Source organism: Budorcas taxicolor, chromosome 9, assembly GCF_023091745.1.
Source record: "Budorcas taxicolor isolate Tak-1 chromosome 9, Takin1.1, whole genome shotgun sequence".
In the NCBI taxonomy this organism is placed as follows: domain Eukaryota; kingdom Metazoa; phylum Chordata; class Mammalia; order Artiodactyla; family Bovidae; genus Budorcas; species Budorcas taxicolor.
This window is the reverse complement of record NC_068918.1, coordinates 60,699,547-60,715,907: the sequence shown is the minus strand read 5'-3', so window position 1 is coordinate 60,715,907 and position 16,361 is coordinate 60,699,547.

Sequence of the window (16,361 nt, the reverse complement as noted above, 5' to 3'; positions counted from 1 at the left end):
GCGATCAGGCCTGCGGAGGCGCCGAGCCCCCAGAGCCGCAGTCTTCGAAGTAGCTGCATGCCCAGGCAGGGCGCCCAGAACGAGTGGAAAGGGCCGAGCCGAGGCGTCCGCAGTACCCGGATTCCGGCGAGCGACGCAGGCCAATTGCGGGGAGGGCGGGGGGCTCCTCTCTGCGTGGCGACGCTCCGCCCCCGGCCCCGCCTCCGCCCCCGGCCCCGCCTCCGCCCCCGACCCCGCCTCCGCCCCCGACCCCGCCTCCGCCCTCGACCCCGCCTCCGCTCCCGGGAGGGGCCCTCTGCGGTCTTTGGCAGGGCTTGGTTATCTCCAGTAGGGCTGCCTTTCCCATCCCAGGCTTCAAGGGGTGAGATTGGTCGCTGACTGAAAGCATTCCCTGATTGGAGTCTCCTGAGGATCCATGTTTTTAGTTTTGCAAAGAGCTTTCAAAACATAGAATTGTGATTACAGAACATTTGAAGAGCGAGATATATACAGGAACGACACCTTGTCTGTCTGTATAATTAAATAATTTGCTTTATAGGAAAAAAAAAGCCAAATTGTGGCAATCTCAAAGTTTTAACAGTGGTTTCATGCTTATAAATTAAATGGAAAGCAGCTACTTGTGTTTGCAGATTGAAGCAATAATATGAGTAAAATGGAAGGAAAAGTACTTGTTAGGTTTTTTTTTTAAGACTTTCAGCTTTAGATCAGAATTTTACTGGAGTTTTCTTTTAAGTGCAAAGAAACCTTGCAGTAAGAAAATCAGGTATGTCTCCCAACAAATTAATGTAGCCTATTTTACGAGAGACAACACTTATCTTAAATACACCCTGAAAAGGAAATGAAGCAAGGACCTCAGTCATAATAGTTGACATTAAAACCATACACAAAAAGTCATAAACCTCATTATCCTGGTTGCAAAATAATTCTAGCAAATTGCATATTTGGTTTGCATGCCCATAGTACTTATGAACTGATTCCGCTAAAGTCTGCTCTGTTCTGAGGGTGTGAATGTGAATAAGACAAGTCTTTTTCTCAAGGAGTTGGTCATCTAATAGTTGAGAATTAAACATGCTGCTGCTGCTGCTAAGTCACTTCAGTCGTGTTCGAATCTGTGCAACCCTATAGACAGCCACCCACCAGGCTCCCCCATCCCTGGGATTCTCCAGGCAAGAACATTGGAGTGGGTTGCCATTTCCTTCTCCAATGCGTGAAAGTGAAAAGTGAAAGTGAAGTCCTTCAGTTGTGTGTCGCTCACTCTTTGTGACCCCATGGACTGCAGCCTACCAGGCTCCTCCATCCATGGGATTTTCGAGGCAAGAGTACTGGAGTGGGTGCCACTGCCTTCTCCAGAATTAAACAGGAGTAATTGCAATAAGCAACAAACTAAAAGCAGCAAAAAAAACCAAATCCACAGTCAACAGCTGAATGGACTTAAAATATGCCACTTTGGCATTAAGATTATTTTTGGAGGCAACCAAGAAACATACTGAAGAACTGTCTGCCCTTCCCTTTCTGCCTAATACCAGAGCATCGATTTTACTTTGTGAAACTGTTGTGGTCCACTGGAGAAGGGAATGGCAAACGACTTCAGTATTCTTGCCTTGAGAACCCCATGAACAGTATGAAAAGGCAAAATGATAGGATACCAAAAGAGAAACTCCGCAGGTCATTAGGTGCCCAATATGCTACTGGAGATCAGTGCAGAAATAACTCCAGAAAGAATGAAGGGATGGAGCCAAAGCAAAAACAATACCCAGCTGTGGATGTGACTGGTGATAGAAGTAAGATCCAATGCTGAAAAGAGCAATATTGCATAGGAACCTGGAATGTCAGGTCCATGAATCAAGGCAAATTGGAAGTGGTCAAACAAGAGATGACAAGGGTGAACGTCGACATTCTAGGAATCAGCGAACTAAAATGGACTGCAATGGGTGAATTTACCTCAGATGACCATTATATCTACTACTGTGGGCAGGAATTCTTTAGAAGAAATGGAGTAGCCATCATGGTCAACAAAAGAGTCTGAAATGCAGTACTTGGATGCAATCTCAAAAACGACAGAATGATCTCTGTTCATCCCCAAGGCAAACCATTCAATATCACAGTAATCCAAGTCTATGCCCCAACCAGTAACGCTGAAGAAACTGAAGTGGAATGGTTTTATGAAGACCTACAAGACCTCTTAGAACTAACACCCAAAAGAGATGTCCTTTTCATTATAGGGGACTGGAATGCAAAAACAGAAAGTCAAGAAACACCTGGAGTAACAGGCAAATTTGGCCTTGGAATGCGGAATGAAGCAGGGCAAAGACTAATAGAGTTATGCCAAGAGAATGCACTGGTCATAGCAAACACCCTCTTCCAACAACACAAGAGAAGACTCTACCCATGGACATCACCAGATGGTCAACACCGAAATCAGATTGATTATATTCTTTGCAGCCAAAGATGGAGAAGCTCTATACAGTCAACAAAAACAAGACCAGGAGCTGACTGTGGCTCAGATCATGAACTCCTTATTACCAAATTCAGACTCAAATTGAAGAAAGTAAGGAAAACCACTAGACCATTCAGGTATGACCTAAATCAAATCCCTTATGATTATACAGTGGAAGTGAGAAATAGATTTAAGGGCCTAGATCTGATAGATAGAGTGCCTGATGAACTATGGAATGAGGTTAGTGACATTGTACAGGAGACAGGGATCAAGACCATCCTCATGGAAAAGAAATGCAAAAAAGCAAAATGGCTGTCTTATGAGGCTTTACAAATAGCTGTGAAAAGACGAGAGGCGAAAAAGCCAAGGAAAAAAGGAAAGATATAGGCATCTGAATGCAGAGTTCCAAAGAATAGCAAGAAGAGATAAGAAAGCCTTCTTCAGTGATCAATGCAAAGAAATAGAGGAAAAGAACAGAATGGGAAAGACTAGAGATGTCTTCAAGAAAATTAGAGATACCAAGGGAACATTTCCTGCAAAGATGGGCTCGATAAAGGACAGAAATGGTCTGGACCTAACAGAAGCAGAAGATATTAAGAAGAGGTGGTAAGAATACACAGAAGAACTATACAAAAAAGATCTTCACGACCCAGATAATCATGATGATGTGATCACTAATCTAGAGCCAGACATCTTGGAATGTGAAGTCAAGTGGGCCTTAGAAAGCATCACTACGAACAAGGCTAGTGGAGGTGATGGAATTCCAGTGGAGCCGTTTCAAATCCTGAAAGATGATGCTGTGAAAGTGCAGCACTCAATATGCCAGCAAATTTGGAAAACTCAGCAGTGGCCACAGGACTGGAAAAGGTCAGTTTTCATTCCAATCCCAAAGAAAGGCAATGCCAAAGAATGCTCAAACTACTGCACAATTGCACTCATCTCACATGCTAGTAAAGTAATGCTCAAAATTCTCCAAGCCAGGCTTCAGCAATACATGAACCGTGAACTCCCTGATGTTCAAGCTGGTTCTGGAAAAGGCAGAGGAACCAGAGATCAAATTGCCAACATCCGCTGGATCATCGAAAAAGCAAGAGAGTTCCAGAAAAACATCTATTTCTGCTTTACTGACTATGCCAAAGCCTTTGACTGTGTGGATCACAAGAAACTGTGGAAAATTCTGAAAGAGATGGAAATACCAGACCACCTAACCTGCCTCTTGAGAAATCTGTATGCAAGTCAGGAAGCAACAGTTAGAACTGGACATGGAACAACAGTCTGGTTCCAAATAGGAAAAGGAGTACATCAAGGCTGTTTATTGTTACCCTGCTTATTTAACTTATATGCAGAGTACATCATGAGAAACGCTGGACTGGAAGAAACACAAGCTGGAATCAAGATCGCCGGGAGAAATATCAATAACCTCAGATATGCAGATGACACCACCCTTATGGCAGAAAGAGCTTAAAAGCTTAAAAGCTCAAGAGCTTAAAAGCCTCTTGATGAAAGTGAAAGAGGAGAGTGAAAAAGTTGGCTTAAAGCTCAACATTCAGAAAACTAAGATCATGGCATCTGGTCCCATCACTTCATGGGAAATAGATGGGGAAACAGTGGAAACAGTGTCACACTTTATTTTGGGGGGCTCCAAAATCACTGCAGATGGTGACTGCAGCCATGAAATTAAAAGACGCTTACTCTTTGGAAGAAAAGTTATGAGCAACCTAGGTAGCATATTCAAAAGCAGAGACATTACTTTGCCGACTAAGATACGTCTAGTGAAGGCTATGGTTTTTCCAGTGGTCATGTATGGATGTGAGAGTTGGACTGTGAAGAAGGCTGAGCGCCGAAGAATTGATGCTTTTGAACTGTGGTGTTGGAGAAGACTCTTGAGAGTCCCTTGGACTGCAAGGAGATCCAACCAGTCCATTCTGAAGGAGATCAGCCCTGGAATTTCTTTGAAGGGTATGATGCTAAAGCTGAAGCTCCAGTACTTTGGCCACCTCATGAGAAGAGTTGGCTCATTGGAAAAGACTCTGATGTTAGGAGGGATTGGGGGCAGGAGCAGAAGGGGACGACCGAGGATGAGATGGCTGGATGGCATCCCTGACTCGATGGACGTGAGTCTGAGTGAACTCCGGGAGTTGGTGATGGACAGGGAGGCCTGGCGTGCTGCGATTCATGGGGTCGCAAAGAGTTGGACACGACTGAGCAACTGAACTGAACTGAACTAAACTGACATAAATTTCCACTTGTAGAGGCAGTCCTAAGCACTGGATTGCTAGGCAATTCCCCTTGAAGGCACAGACTCTTTTAGTGTTTGATTTCCCAAGGGCATAGAGGTTATTCAATGAATAGTTGTTGAATGCATGAATAAAAGTTTTATAACCATCAGACCTCTGCTCCTATTTGTTAAAAAAAAAAAAAAAGCAACACACCCAAATGAATTTCAAAAAAAAAGACAGTATCATGGGTAATCTTAATGTCATAAAGCTTCACCAGCCTGAGGCTAAAAATCAGTTGCTATTAACATTAATATCTAAATCTGGATAGTTGAATTAATATATTTGCTCAAGCCAGAACTTCAGCCATTAGTGAAATCCTTCCAGAATACATCTAGTGTTCTACATTGTGCCTAACATCACTAGTGAATCTTCCAGGCTGCCACCCATGTCCAGGCCTCATCTCAGTGATCCAGTCTTCTTTCCAGAAGTCCTCTGTCCTCACCAGAGATCAGCTGATTGGTAGTTCACTTGGTCACGGTGGATCCTCTCTGTCCTCAAGGTGACAGTCTCTTGCAAATGAACAGACCAATTCATCTTCCATGTGCTATGCTGCATAGTAGATAGGGCACAGTGACTGATGTCAGGAAGATGATTTGGACCTCTGAGAGTTATAGAATTCATTGAGATAACATGTTCCTTTTGTTAAAAACAAAACAACAATTGCAATTGTGATTGTTGCAATTTGTGATTGTTGTTTAGTCACTAATGGTGTCCAACTCTTCTGTGACACCATGGACTATATCTCGCCAGGCTCCTTGGTCCATGGGATTTCCCAGGTAAGAATACTGGAGTGGGTTGCCATTTCCTTCTCCAGGGGATCAAACTCACATCTCCTCCATTGGCAGGCAGATTCTTTATCACTGAGCCATCAGGGAAGCCCAACCTTGCAATAACCAACTCAGTTTTTTGTGTAGTATAACTTTCTTGTTCACACTCCTTCTACCTATAAAAACCTTTCATTTTGTACCATTCCTTGGCGCTCCTTTCTAACTGCTAGGTTAGTTGTTGCTAGATTTGAATCAATTTTGCTCAAAAAAATCAAAATTTGTAATATGCCTTAGTTTATCTTTAAACAGTTCACATACACCTCTTTTTCTCCCCCAGATAACAGTGTACACTGTCAAGATAACTAGATTGGAAGAGTTCCGGTTCAAGCTGCCACACTTTTCCTGTACCTGCACCCACCTCTGACCTCTGACCTCTGACCTTCAAGACCTGCTGTTAAATTGGCATATTTGTTCTCCAAGTCTTCTTCCGTGTGGTGAGTTCTCTCTTTAGTTCCCTCATTCTCTTTTGTGATACTGAAACAGGACAGAAGAGGGTAGGCACAACCTTTAAAAGAATGGCATAGCCCAAGGACATATAAACTGATTAAAACCAAATAGGTCCAAGATGGTGGACAAGTTGACTTCCACTAGACCTTGGGCCACCGTTCTCCTTGCTTGGCCCTTCAATAATCCTTTCCTTACTCTTAACTCTGATGTTTTGGTTTGTCTGGCCTCACTCTGCATCAGGCACATGAACTTGCATTTGGTAACAGGAGAGTAAAGTCATGGAGTTCTACAGAAAAGTGCAAGTGAAATCACTCAGTCATGTCCAACTCTTTGTGACCCTATGGACTGTAGCCCACCAGCCTCCTCCGTCCATGTGATTTTTCCAGGCAAGAATACTGAAGTAAGTGGGTTGCCATTTCCTTCTCCAGGGAATATTCCTGACCCAGGGATGGAACCCAGGTCTCCCACATTGCAGGCAGATTCTTTACCACCTGCACCACCCAACAGAAAGTCAACTGAGACTTTTGGTGACCCACAGTGACTCCGGATGACATTTCATTTTGTTGGAAGAGGGACATATGCTCAACAATAAAACGTGTATGCTTTTCAACTAATGTTTGAGTATAGAATTTAAGAAATTACTGTTTAGTACATTAAAAAATAATAAAGCGGCAGGGATGGGAGATAGGAGGGAGGTTCAAGAGAGAGGGTATATATGTAAACCTATGGCTGATACATGTTGATGTATGCCATAAACTAACACAATATTGTAAAGCAATTATCCTTCAGTTTAAAATAAATAATTTTTTAAAAATAATAATAAAGGGGCAAAGGGAAGCCATGTTTATTACATTTTAAAAAAAAGAGAAGAAAAAATCACTACCCCTATTTCATAAGGGCTTCCTAGGTGGTACTAGGGGTAAAGAACAAGCCCACAAATGCAGGAGACATAAGAGACGGGGGTTCGATCCTTAGGTTGTGAAGATCCTCTGGAGAAGGAAATGGCAACTCTCTCCAGGATTTTTGCTTGGAGAATCCCATGGACAGAAGAGCCTGGCAGACTACAGTCCAAGGATCGCAAAGAGTCAGACATGACTGAAGTGACTTAACATCTCTATTTCATAATAGTTTTATTTCAGTAGCCAAATACAGTTAAAGGATCAGATAATATTAAGTATCAGGATGAACATTTTAAATTATTTTAAATATTTCTGACTTCAAATTTCTAATTTATGTAAATAAATTTTATTGCTTTATGCAATTTTTCAATTCATGGAATAACTAAAATTATCTATAATATATCAACCAGAAGTCTATCTTTCTAGATACATATATGCGTACACACACCACTATAGTATATATTTATAAAAATAGAATTATATAGTATATTGCTTTGTAGCTTGCTTTGTTTCTTGCAACATATTATGACAAATATTTCATGTCATTAAATTCTGTATTTTCAATGACTGCATATTGAATCTTTATATAAATGTACCCAATGTATTTGATCAATTGCCTATTGATTATCACTGTTCAGCTTCATTTAAATATATCTCAGTTTTTTTATTATTAAAAGTAGCTCTATGATAAAACTTTATTCTATAAATCTTTGTATATATATTTTTTTTATTATTTCCTTAAAATAAATTTCCAGAAAGAGACTTGATAGGTGCTGCTGCTGCTGCTGCTAAGTTGCTTCAGTCGTGTCCGACTCTGTGTGACCCCAGAGACGGCAGCCCATTAGGCTCCCCCATCCCTGGGATTCTCCAGGCAAGAACACTGGAGTGGGTTGACATTTCCTTCTCCAGTGCGTGAAAGTGAAAAGTGAAAGTGAAGTCGCTCAGTCGTGTCCGACTCTGTGCGACCCCATGGACTGCAGCCTACCAGGCTCCTCCGCCCATGGGATTTTCCAGGCAAGAGTACTGGAGTGGGTTGCCATTGCCTTCTCCGGACTTGATAGGTAAAATATTATAAATCATTGTAAGGCTTTTGAAATATATATTGCCAAATTATCTACCAATTTTCATGCTTACAAGCAGTTTATGAAATTCTAATTATTTCCTCATTTTTCATTTGAAAGGTAGGCTTATTATTTTAACTTGAATTTTTTTCATTGTAAATGAATTTGGATATTGTTTTATGTATTTAATAACCATTTGCTGTCTTTTATTAAAAAGAGTTTTGCTTATTTTTCTTCCAGGTTGTTTATCTTTTTCGACTATATCATAAAAACCTGGGTATTTCTTGATGATTTTTTTTTTTTTTTTGGCCATGCTGTGTGGGCTTTCATGATCCTAATTCCCTGACCAGGGATTGAACCTCGGCCCCAGCAGTGAAACTGCCAAGTCCTAACCACTGGACCATCAGGGAATTCCCTATTAAATATTCTTCTAATGATTTTAAAGCCTTTGTCATGTATATTGAAAACATTTTCTCCAATTTTTTATTTGCATTTTAATTTGTGTGCAGTGGTTTTTAGCATGGAGAATTTGAAAGTTTGCATATAGTCTTATGTATTAATTTTCCTTAGTGATTATATTTCTCTGCTATAACAATTAAAATATTTTCCTTTCTCGGGACTGTTTATGGAGACTTCTCCATCTTTATTTCTTTATGAATCTGGAACATATGTTATTAATTCCATAAGTACTTTTTTCCCTCCAAAGTCGCCAGCTGCTCCATTGTCATTTCTTTTTTTATATTTATTGGCTTTGCGGTTGTGCCAGGTCTTAGCTGCAGCATGCATGATCTTTAGTTGCAGCATGAGAACTCTTAGTTGCAGAATGTAGGATCTAGTTCACTGACCAACGATAGAACCTGGGCCCCCTGCATTGGGAGCACAGAGTTTTAGCCACTGGGGTACCAGGGAAGCCACTCTATTGCTATTTCTTGACAAAAAAGCCACAGTCAAGCACTTCCAGGTCCTTTCCCCACACAAAACATCCTTTTTTTGTCACATCTTATCAGGTCATACTTTCAGTCAATTAATCTTACAACTAAATTGTGCTAATGTATTAATAATTCTCTATGAATTATTTTGTGAAAATACTATATACACCACAGCTACTTTAGTGTCCTTTAACTGCTTAATTTCTATTGAACAATTATCATTATCTAAATTGTATTATTCAGCTACTCACTTTTCATCTGTCTTTCCTACTAGAATGCAAATTCCATGAGAGTAAGGATTTTGTAGTGCTCACTCTTGACATAGACATATCCAAATACATATTCATTGAATGAGTTATTTATTTGGTGAATTGACTAAAGATTGAACCTGATCCTAAGGAGATAAATAACGGGAGTCAAGGATGGAGATTTGGGAGGTCTGACAGCCTTTGCCTGCTGTTTTGCCCACTCATAAGATTAGCAATGCCTGTGGACATTTATTTCAATCATCATAAAGTTACTACATTTTTGGATATTAAGTCTGCATTCATATGGCTAATTCATCTCCAAAGCATGATTTCTGAAACACAGGAATACAGTAAGTAATTAGTAATTTCAAGTACTAATGATTGGCACTCTGCTTCTTCCCAACCAAAAAAAAAAGAAAAGAAAATAAGCAAATCCCATTAAAACTATTGTCACAAGTTGTATATAATCTGGGCAACCAACAATATGCCACAAATCTGTTGACCAAAATAATTATATGCTGTCTCAAGCTTCAAATTTGTGCAGAAATAGAATTTATTTATTAAAGTGAATACTTGTTTAATAACAGAATGCCAACTGAAGAAGGACACCTTGGTGAAAGATGAATGTTTTTCCGAAATTGTGTCATACAGGAAATTATCTTGATGCAAAGTGGCCTTCAAGTCTTCTACTGGGCAAGCTAGCGCAGAGGTCATGGAACAGAAACATTTCCACACCAAATTAAAATGCTCATGTCACAGAGTTTATCTAATCAATTTAAAACTACAGTAAGGAAAAAGGGGAAAGAAAAGGAGTACCTTAATAGACTTAGAGTTGGATGTGACTTGGGTGATGGGCTGCCCTACCTGTGTCTTAGAGAGTGCAATATTCATGCACGCTGTCTCTCTCTGCTGTTCCATCAGCTTTCTCTCCTTATGGTGTGGTTTCTCTTCTTATGAGAACCAAAATTGAGGATCAAGCAATCTCTAGCATATTCCGTAAGCCACTGACACACCTGCTCTGATAGAAAGATACAGGGACAAGTATTCCTGGCCACAGGTTCCTGGTATACATCTAATACCTCATGATTTTTAGATACTTGTTGGTTCTTCCATTCCTTTTAAAAGGCATCTACATTTAACATGTACATGCTTCGCTTGCTTGGAGAAGGAAATGGCACCCCACTCCAGTGTTCTTGCCTGGAGAATCCCAGGGATGGGGAAACGTGGTGGGCTGCCATCCATGGGGTCGCACAGAGTCGGACACAACTGAAGCGACTTAGCAGCAGCAGCAGCAGCAGCTTCGCTTGCTAACCACTGATCTGTACATAATACATCTTTATTCATTCATTCCATCTTTTCTTCTGTAACAGAGGAAATGATTATATTGTAATTGTTTTGTAATAGATCTGAATATTCTCAAAAAATGCAACATGAACATATTAGAAATCTCTAACCCAATTCTCTGACTGGTTAATATGCTGCTGTATTACCAAACCTTCATAACTCACCTTGTATTTCAACTTGGCATCAGAAAACCTCCAGAAAGTCTGACCTTAACTTCTAGGTTTCATTTTATTCTCCTGGTAGTGAATAGCTCTGATTCTGTTTCCAAGGAAACAATAAAAGGAAAAAGTTGTTTACCTGTTTAAATTTTCCCTTCAATTCTAAGATTTGTGATTTTCCCACCCAGTTGGCACCTTATTAAAACTTGTTTACTCAGAATGTATCTTTTTATTCCTCTTTGTTTTTCTTAATTCCTTAAAAAGAGAGAGAGAGAGAATGAGGAAAACTGCAGCAGTGGAGTCCCTTTGGCTATGTGTTTATCTGAAGGTCTCAGCCCACTTGGCCTATCCTTAGATCCAAAATATGTTCTTATCAGGGACCTCCCTTGTGGCCCAGCGGTTAAGACTCCAAGCTTCCAAAGCACATGGTGCAGGTTTGATCTCTGGTCAGGGAACTAAGGCCCCACATGCTGCGTGGTGGGCATGGCCAAAAAATATATGCTCTGAAAAGAGAGAAGTGTCCTTATCACCTTCTTTTTCCCTCCCTGGAGTTTTTTGTGGCCAGCCCTGCCATCTAAATTTCCATAGAAGGCATGTACAAAAAGCATGGCCTTCCTTTCCTGCCCCAGGCCCCTTGCCACATATATTGCAAGCACCATAATAATTACAGGTAGCGTGACCAACTGTCCAGTGTACCCAGGACTATTCACTTTTAGCACTGAAAAGTCCCATGTCCTGGGAAACCACTCAGCCCCGGCAAACAGAAACAATTATCATTCTCATACAAGTGGAAAGAAATGAGATCATATGTTCAAAGATTTCTATGGGCTTAGAGAACCAGGAAAGTCTTGAAAGACGAAGCAATGTTTGAAACCAGATCTGAAAATGAGTGGATTAAGAAAACTGGAGCATGGAGGGGTGGTGTGAGTAACACATTCAATGTTTGGGAGGCAAGATGGTAGAAATAGATGCAAAAGACAGTGGGTCTACCAGTGTGACTGGATCAGGTGTCAGAGGACTAGGAGATAAGGTGAGAAAGTTAGTTTAGGACCATATTATTGAAGGTCTTAAATTATTTGCCAGACTAAGCAATTGGGATTTTTATTACATAAGAATTGTGGTTTGTTAAAGAACTGCCCTTGGAAGTGACTTGGTGAAGTGTGACTTTAGAAAGACACATCGTTAAGGTCTGTGCAGGATTTATAAGGGAGAGCAGAGTCCAAACCCCATGTCGTTAGTTCACTGAGGAGTTCCAGTAATCCACGTGTGAGGGTCAGAAATCCAACCTAAGGTGATGTCCTAGAAATAAAATCAAAAGTCATAGATTTAAGAGATTTCAAGACAATCGTTAGCAATCAGCAATGTGGAGAAAGAGAAAATTGATTGGCTGGCACAAAGATGTAGAAGTGAGGTGAACTGGGTGCTCCCAAGCAACCCAGAAAAGGACATGCAGTGAGATGATGGACACAGAGGTGAGTTGAGTGAGCAAGACGGCAGCAAGTGTGTGCTGGCTGATGGGACCTGTCCTGCATCTCTCAGACATCCCCAGGAGAGTCAGTAATTGAGTTCACTGATCTTAAGTGTGAGTGAGTTTGTTGTGAAACTAAAGAAAAGGCTGAGGAACAGAAAGCACGCAAGAATTCCTGGGCTCAGAGGCTGGAAGGGTTGGTCCTATGGCTGCAAGCACCTAAGAATTTGAACTCTCAAACATGCCTTCATGTGAAAGCCAGTTTCACTGAATCTTAAGGAGTAGGAGTGACATTCAACTGGGTTCCATTTAAATGCTTATGGAAAGAGAGAGATACAATAAAGGAGATATGTGGGCTTCCCATGTAGTCCTAGTGGTAAAGAACCTGCCTGCCAATTCAGGAGATGGAAGAGATGTGAGTTCGATCCCTGGGTTCTGAATAATCCCCTGGAGGAGGGCAGAGCAATCCACTCCATTATTCTTGTCTGGTGAATCCCATGGACAGAGAAACCTGACAGGCTACAGTCCATAGGGTTGCACAGAGTTAGACACGACTGAAACAACTTAGCTTCCATGCATAGCTGATTCATTTTGCTATACAGCAGAAACTAACACAACATTAAATCAACTATACTCCAATAAAAATTAATTTAAAAAGCAATAGAGACAAAATTCAATTGAGTAACATTAGGAGTATAAAGTCAGAACAAAATGAAGGCATTGATCTTAGATAAGAGAGATAGGTGGGAAGCAAGTTCGTGTAGGTGGGTAGGTATTTGGTATAGGTAGGTAGGTATTTGGATGAGAATGTAGTTAAGGAAACAACTCTCTAAAGATTTCAGTTTTCCTAATGAAAATAGGTGAAGTTATTTGCTGGAAGGAGAAGATGACACTGAAGGAAGAATCTTGGTGATTTGGAAGTTTTGTAGATGTCATTGAAATTATGGGTTTATTCATTCAGAAAGAGTGTATGAACTTGGGGAACTATGGCTGAAACACTTTCACCATTTTCGTGATAATGATCAAAAATTTTTTTAAAAAAATTTCATCAACTGCCTGGATTATTACATGGAAGTAAAAAAGTGAAAGTCACCTCTGACTCTTCGGACTATATAGTCCATGGGATTCTCCAGGCCAGAATACTGGAGAATACTATTCTTTCTTCGTCAGATCTTCCTGACCTAGGAATCAAACCCAGGTCTCCTGTATGGCAGGTAGATTCTTTACCAACGGAGCTATCAGGGAAGCCCAAGTTACTACATTTCTTTCATTCTGGCCACCTCGTGCGAAGAGTTGACTCACTGGAAAAGACTCTGATGCTGGGAGGGATTGGGGGCAGGAGGAGAAGGGGATGACAGAGGATGAGATGCCTGGATGGCATCACTGACTCGATGGACGTGAGTCTGAGTGAACTCCGGGAGTTGGTAATGGACAGGGAGGCCTGGTGTGCTGCGATTCGTGGGGTCGCAAAGAGTCGGACACGACTGAGCGACTGAACTGAACTGAAGGATAAGAAAGAATCATTGTAAGAAGGAATTTAAGATCATGATTCTTCTTCAGTCAGGTGAAAAGGAAACATTTACTTATCATAATGAATATGCTAGTTTGTATTATTTCTCAGAAATAATGATGCTCTTAAATTATTGATTTTGAGACCATGTCTATTTTTATACCCTAAAGTAGTTAGTGCTCCTGACCACATTTTGGGCACAAGCCAAATTGGAAGATTAGACTTAACAGCTCTAATTGTGCTTCCTGAATTTGATTAGTGCTGGGGATTAGTTTCTCATTTGATAGTTTATAAGATTTCTTAGCTTGAAACTGTATGTTTCCTTGGCTATTTTTGGTATCATACACATCATGTAAGCTACCATTTTACTTTTCAATAGAACATTCTGCATTAATTTGTTGTTGTTACTTGCCAGTAAGACCTCCTAAATACTAAAAGGAAAATGTTAAGAGCTATGTCAATTTCTACTTTCCAGGGTCATCAAGGCTGTATTTTTTTTTTAATTGAAGGACGATTGCTTTACAATATTGTATTGGCTTCTGCCGTATATCAACAAGGGCTGTATATTATTATTTGTTGGTTTCATTGTCCTATTGCAGGGGGACTCTTTACCAGCTGAGCTACCCAGGAAGCCCTGTTAATGTGCTAGAAAGTATTAATGTAGTTGATGTTTAAATTTGTTATTTTTAACTTTAAATGTGTGCTATAATTATTTTCAGGAAGATATTAATATATATTATATTCTGTCTTAGCAGATTTCACATCTTTCTAAATTTAGTCATCTTATGGCATACTTGATATAAGTATTTCTCGGTTTTAGCTGCATAATTGATATTTAAAACAACATTGCCTAAGACTTCAGTAGCAAGACTAATCTTATTTGCATGCCAATCAGAGTATAATCGACAGTATGAGATTTTCTATGACTAATGTAAGAATTAGATGATACAAGAAATGATAAAAAAAAGAAAGTTTAAAAGTCTTTCAAATATATCCAGTGAAGTAATAATTGGCTATTCTCTAAGTGTCCTTGAAGACTTCCAACAACTATTTTCTTGTGTATGATGTAAACTTCACCTAAAATGTCTTCGTTACCTGTAGAAATTATTTCAGTTCTTCCTTAAATGTCCATCTCATATGTCCCCTTTATCTGATCTTTCCAACCAAATAGGAATATTTTCTATGCTAAAAATACTCTGAAATTTATTTTCTTCTGCAGTAGTAAAATTTTCTACCTTCCATGATAGATAATCATTTTATTGGATAGTTAGCACCTTAAGGAAGCTGAGCACTTCGCTTAATACTTAAGACAGACTTGATCGTTTTTTCTTCCAAAATAAATGACAAGTTGACTGATCCATACTGACACACCAAAGCCTTATCTCATCTATGCTATAAAAATGGAAAATCTAGGCAATTTCCAGGTAATATTATTTTTCATTTTTAAAGATTTTTTTACATGAACCATTTTTAAAGTCTTTAAAGGTATATGGAATCTTAACTCCTTGACCAGGGATCAAACCCACACCCTCTGTGCTAGAATCCTGGGATCTTAACCACTGGACCTCCAGGGAAGCCCCCCAGCTAATTTTAAGCAATATTTTTGAGTTGACAATGCAGTAATTTCCTCACCAAAACCTTTGAGTAGTTATACTTTTTCTTGATATTTGCCTTGTGTCCATTAGAGAGATTTGCCTTCCATAATTCCTATGGTTGAATCTTAAAGTAATGGACCCCAAGATTTTGAGCTAATCTTAACAAAATCAAGAAATTTACCGGCAACTTTACCTCAATTACATGCTATCATTATTGCTTAATAATCTTTCTTTTCTCCAACAGTTTCAAAAAATCATCTCTTTGTCTTTGGAGCACTATAGTTTTGCTTTTCTGGGTCTAGACAGGAATTTATTCTCCTTATCTTCTAGGACACATGGGCCTTCCTGAATCTGAGAATTGATATCTCTCAACAATTTAAGAAACTATCCAACCATTGTTTCCTGTATTATTGCCTATTCCTCATCCTCCTTCCTTCTTCTAGAACTCTAATTGACTTGTGTTAGAAATCCTGCTTGTCTTCAATTAATTTTAGCCTCTGTATATTATTCTTCATCTCTTGGTCTCTCTGGGCTTTATTTTGGATAGGTTCTTCAAAGGTTTACTCCAGTTCACTAACCCTTCCTACAGCTTCATCTACTAGGTCATTTACCAGCCGTTGAGTTTTGAATCTCAGGCATTATATTTTTCATTCTTTCATAGACCTCTATTTGTTTTTCTTTCACATCTACTCATATTTTTTCTAGGTTGTTGCTCATGTTCTCAGGTCTCTTTAATTCTTTAGACATATTAATCATGTTATTTATATTTTAAATGTGGTAATTATAATTTCTAAAGTCTTTGTGGATTTGATTATACTTCCTGGCCTTTTTCTGATTCATACTTATATTTCCTTTTTATTCTTACATATTTTGTGATTTTTTAAAAAAATTATGAGCTTGTGTTAGATTTTAGTCTAAGTAAATTCTTAGAAACCTGGCTTGAAGTTCAGTTCAGTCAGGTCGTGTCCGACTCTTTGCGACCCCATGGACTGTAGCACACCAGGCTTCGCTGTCCATCACCAACTCCAGGAGCTTGCTCAAACTCTTGTCCATCTAGTCAGTGATGCATCCAACCGTCTCATCCTCTGTTGTCCCCTTCTCCTCCTGCCTTCAATCTTTCCCAGCATCAGGGTCTTTTCCAGTGAGTCAGTTCTTCCCA